Below are 6808 nucleotides of genomic sequence, written 5' to 3' on the forward strand. Positions count from 1 at the left end.
GCAACTAGTATCCATTACACACAGAGGAACAATGAAAGACAGCAGACTTCTTGTCAGAAACTATGCAAGTCATAAAATAAGACCATAGAAAAGGAGGCTGAAAGATCAGATTCCTGAAATTAAGTAGACTTTAGAAACTCTAAAATACATGCAGAAGGAAAAAAAAAAAGAGTGCACCAATTAACTGGAGACCAGATTCTTATTGGCAGACAACCTGTATTGCAAAGGTTCAGTTCTTCCTACTGATAAAGTATGTCTGTGGCTGGGGACTAAGGTAATGCTTGCATATGATACTGATGAAGCTCAGGCATTGCTGGAAAAGAATTTATCAACTGCCACAAAGAATCTTGATTCTCTTGGAGAAGACCTTGACTTTCTTCAAGATCAATTTACTACCACAGAAGTCAGTATGGCCAGGGTTTATAACTGGGATGTAAAATGAAGAAACAAAGTTGACTCTACCAAAAACAAAGCATAATGCTGGCAACAAAAAATGTGGTTCAGTTTTCCAAACACATTCTTTTAAATATGCCACAATTTATCCTTAAAGGTTGACATAACTTTGATTTTTTAACATTAAGAATAATTAAAACTTTAAGGAAAAAATAAGACAATAGATAACATCCTTAGTGAAAAAAAATCTAACCCAATGAAAGTATCTTTCAAAATGAAAGCAAAATAAATTTATTCAAACTAAAAAATGATGTGATAGTTCATCACCAGAACCATCACTAGAATACATATCTGTTAAAAGAAATTCTTCGGCAAAACAATACCATTCAGAAATTTGGAACTAACTGAAGGAATCAAGTGGCTAAAATGATAAATATAAAGGCAGTTTAAGAGATATTTTCTCTGTTTAAAATTCCTTTTGAAAGTAACCATTTAAATTAAAATTAGGAACAATGTATTATGGAGTTTACAACATATATAAAAGCAAAATGTATGAAAAAATAACACAAAAGATATGGTGGGTGGTAGATGAACAAACACTTGTGAGTTCCTACATTATAAGAGAAGTGATGCTGATAAAGTTATTTTGTAGAGCCCAAAGCAACCACTAAAAACATAAAACAAAGTAATACCTACTAAGCAAGCGATGACGTACACGTGATGCTATATCCCCTTTTTGCAAGCGAGAAAGCTGAGGCTCACCTTCACATGACTGCTCTAAGAATGCATGAAATAATACAAAGGGTGGGGCAAAAGTTGTTCATATGGGAAATAATAAAGAAATAATAATACAACAAACTCTGCATTTTGCGCACTCACAACTGTAAACCTACTTTTGCCCCACATTGTATGTAAAACGGGTACATAACACAATAGAAATTAAAATGCTAGCTCCTTCCTCAAGTACAGACCTGCTGTTTAACTTATAAAATCAAGCTATCATAGCTCCTGGTTACCACTTTTCAATCCTGAATCAATGACATTCCTGCGTTCACAGTATACATTTTTTTTGAACCTCTACAGGATTTCTCAATCTACACATCACGGGCTTTTTGGGTCAGATAATTTTTTGTTGTGGAGGCTCTCCTATGCATTGTGAAACATTTAGCACCCACTAGATGTCAGCAGCACTAAAAATGTCTCATCGCCAAATATCCGAGGGGCCAGGAGCAAGAGACACAATTGCCATTGCTCTCTTTTGACACTTGAGACTAAGGTGCCTAAGTAACAGTTAAATTTACATTGTTACAATTTGATGTGTGCACTGGATTGTAAATATTAACAACATTCATCAACTCTAAGTAACAGTGACTGGGTGACAGCAGTAAAAAGTTCCTGTTCTCATGGAGCTTACACTCTAGGGCCATGCCTTATTCATCTCTGCATTCCCCAAAGGCCTTACCCGTAATAATGCATAAACATATATTTATGAGTTGAACAAGCTGTAAGGCAAAGGAAAATTTCATCAAAGAGATGAATTTCAGAGGAGCATTTGGTGGGAAGAGTGATATCTTTAAAGAGAAGATAGTATGGGACACTTACCTAATGACTTGCTGAAAAATTAATACAAGGATATTTGTTCTGCCACCTTTGTTTTCTCAAAGAAAGAGAGAATGGAGAAAAGTCACTGATCTTACGGCATTCCAGGTTGGAATCTACTTCTAAAGTATGTCTGAATCTTGCCAGTAATTGATATTTAAAATAATAACACGGGTCTAATTGAGAAAGTACTAAGTGTGAATTGTTATGACTCCAGAACTTCCTGTACTCCAGTAATAAACACAACTATAAAAAGAAAAAAGAATTTAAATTTTAAGGCTGTGCTTTAAATGTGAATATTCTGCATAGAGGTTGAAATCATGTTATTAATCTTACAGTCCCCAACTACAAGCTTATTTTTAGCCAAAAAATAAGTTCAGAATTTTAACTGAAGAACACATCTCTCTTTATCAGTGACATCTATGACTCCTTGGATTAAAAGAGTATAGTGTTGAAAAAGTATTTAAGCAGCTCTTGCAAATAGTAATAAGGCTCTATCCTAAGCTGCCAGTAGCAGGGATGAATGCACAGATCTGCTCTGCAGATGATCCAGTTCTTGGGACAAAAAAACATTCTAGAAACCTGCGCAGAACCTATTAACTGATAAGATATAAAAGGCATTAAAAAAAAGAAAAGTTTCCAAGTCTGGGGAGCTGGAAGGAAAGTGGAACCTTTACCAATTACAGGGTAACTGAAAGATAGTGTTTGATGTCAACACAATATCCTAAATAATACAGTCTATTGGAGTGGTAAGAACTAGAGACGTTACTTGAGGAATCACCTGCATATACAGAGTTTGAAAGCTGATCCCAGAAACTGGGAAAGAAGAGAGGATCAGAGACAATCTAAGGGGACAACCATAATAAAGGGTTCCTGGACAGGTAAACAAAGAACCACACATAAATAGGAGTCTTGAAAAACAGGCAAAATAGATTTATAAGAATTTGGTGTCATTAAAGTCAAGATAAAGTTTTTGGTATGGAGTGGTCATCGCTAGAATTCTAACCTCCTGAGTGCAGAAATGACATTCTTTCATCTCTGAATGCTGTAGAAGCCCCTATCGCAGTACCTCCCAGAGTATGTGCTCAGTAATAATATATATACCCTTAAACAGTGCCAGCCAGGCATATTGAAATGCTATTAAAGATAATTCATATTTCTCACAACAGAAGTTACTGTTATCATACCCATTTTATATTTAAGAAAAATGAGGCACTAAGCAGTTACATAATGTCTTAACTCACATACCTAAGAGAATCTGTCCTGAGAACACTGCTGTGAGCAAGTTCAATGCAGTGCTAAGAGAAAAACTTAAAACTGCAGTATGTTAAATACACCAGAGATACCCTCCATTTCCTCCCTGCCTACACCACCTCTTTCTTAAAGGACTTTCAGTACCCACTCTAAAAAAGTACCAACTGTGAGACACACTGAAGTCTCCTCTCCATCATTTTCCCATTCCCATCATCCTTCACCCTCAGCTAACTGGACTATAAGTGGGTATTTAACCAAGCGGATTCTCTCTTCAGAAATTCACGAATATGATATAAAGGTATTCACTGAGAACAACTGCAGTATCAAAGTGAGTCTGGTGTTAGCACCATGACAAATCAAAGTTTCATGCAAATCAAACTTATAGGGAGGCAGAAACCAAGATCTTTAAAGAGGGACATCTGAAAAAGAAAAAAAAAAGAAAAACTAGAACAGACATAACAGAGTACAAAGTAGCAGAGAACTAAGTAGCAGAGACATAAGATCACATGTTTTCCAAAGAAAACTGGAAGACTAACCCCCTGAAGATTTTCTGGTTTCCGAAACAACGAGCCGGCGTAGACTTCGTGCAATAACTTCAAATGCAGTCCTCCAACTGTCTGACAAATACCTTTTTTAAGTCAGTCAATTCGAATGCATTTTTGCAGCCAAATAATCCTCAAGCCTTAGTTAAAAGAAGTCAAAGAAAAACACTGAGAAAGCAGGTACTCGTGCTTCACAATAACTTTTTAGATACTTTAACTCTCTTTTCAGAGTGAGGAGAAAGAGACTCAGCAATATTAACAGATCTGCCAGAGTTCAAAGTCCAAACTCTTTACAATATACATTTTCTCTCAAGTAAATATCCTTGTTTCAGGCCACTACATCACTTATTTCTTCCCATGTTAACTTTTCTCCTTTTATCATTCCAAGTTTCTAATGTATATACAGGGTGAGGCAGAAGTAGGTTTACAGTTGTGAGTATGTACAAGTTTATTCTTATTAGTTGTATTATTTTCCATACAAATAACAGTAAACCTACTTTTGCCCACCCTGTATTTCAGATGTCTTAATTTCTAGTAAATAGTTTTAAATAAATTGAATTTTTATATAGAAAGAGGGCAGAATGAGCACCTACGGATCTGCTTGGTCTGTTTTTAAACTAATAATTTTATTTCCTTTCCCCACTTCACCAGTCTCTACACCCTTAACTCCAGCCCAGACCCAGCTGTTACCTTCTCCTGACCTGCCCCCTCTGCTTGTTCCCTCCTAGTGATTTTTTTTTTTACTACAAGGCAGGTGACTTGACAGAAAAAGAGCAAATTCAGCTTACCTAAGTAATTATCCTACCCAAAGTTACTTCTATTACTTTTCAAGGGCAAAATAAAACAACTAATACTTACATCCTAAAAGCTTGACGCCCTTGCCAAAAGGTTTAGAGACCAGCCAAAATTCTATTTTTCTATTCCTGAAAATCAGTTTGCCAATACAGAACGGGAAGGAACTTTTTAAATATAGATGAGTCTTTTTCCCATTTCTCAAAATTTTTTTTCCTAAGTTTTTCACATTTTCTCCAAGTATAAACAGAACTCCACTGTTTTTAAGTGAAAACTTCCCTTAAAAGGAACAATAATGTATCATCTGACTGGGTTTGATCTCCTTTCCCAGACAGTAAGTTCCTAGAAGTAAAATACATATAATAGGAACACATATACATATTAAATGTACAATCCTTCTTACAGCCTCTCAAGGCAAAGGACTTCAGGTTCTAGACTTACCCCAGAAGTTCAGAAGCTGGCAAATCTGTGGTTCAGATTTGGCGAGTCTCATATCCTCAACGACTGGAACCTACCACACTAGCCCTTATCAATAATACAGTTATGTGGGTACTCACACTAATCACAAGTTACCGGTTCGGCTTGGGATCCCATTTGTTCCGACTACCCTACATTCTTTAATCTCTCATAAACTGCTGTTACCGTTCAACTAACAGTGAAATTCACTGTCAACCCTTGCATCAGTGCTGCTAGAAGAACATAAAAAGTATGAAAACCAGGGCACTACTTGAAAAAAAGTGAATCTGTGTTTAAAAAGATTCATTAAATTGCACCATTTTAAATGTCTCTAATCATACTGGGAACTGTGCTTCCATTTCCTCTAAAATGGTAAACAAGACCTTAAAAGCATCTTTGCATTATTGAGAAGCCTTTATTTTCTGAGTATTTCCACACATAACAAAATCAGTATCAATCACTGTAACATCTCTAATGAAACTAAGGAACGCTCACAGGTTTTAAAGGAGACTGAATAATTACAAAGCTGAGAAGAGAACCAGAATTTTTAATTCGCGTTTCCACTAAGGCCATTAGATGTCTCAGCAGTATTTTTCACCCTGCAATTTCCTTAACTACTTAAGATAAACCACCTTCAGCTTAATAAGGTTTTAGAGGACCGGGTAAGCAGAAGAAAAGAGTTGTCACCAAATCATACCACGATGGTAGTTGAGGTTCTATTCTCATAGTCATTTTGCGAACGTTTTTCCGACTTCGGTCACATTTCGTAAGTTTTTTTTTATAAGGCAGCTTAGGTGCCTGAAATAACAGACGGTATACTCAATCCGTTCAGATCCTAGATGGCCAGCATTTAAGCCATTAACAGCCTTAGAGAAAATACAGATTTCAACACTCTGAGGAGCTGCTTGACGCCTTCCGTTTCTGTCACAGAGTAGGGTTGCGCCTGGTTCCAGCGTCCAAGGGATCTGACAGTGAAGGATGCTGCTGTTCCGGGACAAAGTGCGACGTCCCCTCCCTCCCGCACAGTCCCCCCAGGCACGCCCCACCACCCACCGGGGGAACGCGAGTCAACTACACTTGTCATTCAAAGGGACTGCAGCTTCGTTGACACACTCCCGCTCCTGGAAGACTCGGCTGGATCCTCTGAACACCCCCGCCCCCTGGCCCAAAGCTTCCTCCCTCTACCCAGCTCCACTGGTCTTCCTCCCCTCGCCAGCGAGGACGCAGTTTTACGCAGCCACAAAATCAGAGCAAGGGCTGCGGGCAGGCGGAGGGCTGGGGTCCCGGAACTGGGCCGCTCCATCCATCGCGGCCCCACACCCCGCCGCCATCCGCAGCTTACGCCGCGAGATGATCTGCACTGGGCTCACCTGGGGACCGCAGGCTCCACAGCTCAAAGGCATATCACCAGCCCGCAACGATCAGCCGCGTGAGCTGCTGAGAAGGCGAACGCCCCACCCGCACTGGCCCCGGGCCCTCCCCACCCTCCCCGCCCCGCGGCCCGCCCCGGCCCGGCCCACCCGGGCTTCCGCCGCCGCCGCCGCCGCAGCAGCAGCCCGCGACACTGCCTACCCCCACGCTTCCCACCCACTCTCGCGAGAAGAACTCCCTGACCAGGCCCGCGTAAAAGTGGGTGGGTTTATTGAAAAGCAAAGAAAGAAAATGAAAAACGTTCCCACGTGCTCTGCGGCAGCACGCGGAGTGGGCCCTCGCGTCACATGACGCGGAGGCGGCCTCTCCATTGGGCAGAACGCACACAGCCGTGGGAGCTT

At 39.9% G+C, this 6808-nt stretch overlaps 1 protein-coding gene across 4 annotated transcripts in view; it reads right to left on the bottom strand.

The window, feature by feature from the left end:
* The window catches only part of AKAP11 (A-kinase anchoring protein 11), a 54128-nt gene extending 47624 nt beyond the window's left edge, over window positions 1-6504 (bottom strand). For 3 of the 4 annotated variants that reach the window (XM_053665405.1, XM_037148561.2, XM_037148558.2), the window contains exon 1: window positions 6407-6504. The gene's annotated coding sequence lies outside the window, so the exon portion shown is untranslated. Of the gene's footprint in view, window positions 1-5733; window positions 5996-6406 lie in introns of those variants that run through there. The other variant, XM_053665404.1, reaches the window with a different exon arrangement.
* Window positions 6505-6808: the final 304 nt, after the last annotated feature.

The sequence above is a fragment of the Artibeus jamaicensis genome, unplaced genomic scaffold (genome assembly GCF_021234435.1).
Source record: "Artibeus jamaicensis isolate MK-2021 breed Jamaican fruit bat unplaced genomic scaffold, CSHL_Jam_final contig_414, whole genome shotgun sequence".
In the NCBI taxonomy this organism is placed as follows: domain Eukaryota; kingdom Metazoa; phylum Chordata; class Mammalia; order Chiroptera; family Phyllostomidae; genus Artibeus; species Artibeus jamaicensis.